We start from the raw sequence: 270 nt of genomic DNA, 5'->3' as shown, positions 1-270 counted from the left end.
TGTGGTGTTTTTTTTTAAGTTATTTCTTTTTCTGTTCTTCCCCTGCTGAGTGGGTTCCCAAGGACACTACATTTCCCAGCATTCCCTCTCGCCCTTTAACCCTAGACAGACCAAACAACACGCGTCACCCAGCGCCTCAAGCCGGAAGACTATAGCTTCCCGGCATGCCATGCGCCTCTCTTCATCGTATTTCAGGCACAATCGGCGCGTTGCACCTTGGGAGTTGTAGTAGGCGGCGCGTTGCCCTGACGCCAGCGGAGGGCGTGGGGG

This window comes from Myotis davidii, unplaced genomic scaffold (genome assembly GCF_000327345.1).
Source record: "Myotis davidii unplaced genomic scaffold, ASM32734v1 scaffold38, whole genome shotgun sequence".
Lineage (NCBI taxonomy): Eukaryota > Metazoa > Chordata > Mammalia > Chiroptera > Vespertilionidae > Myotis > Myotis davidii.
Note: the sequence above shows the minus strand (reverse complement) of the source record.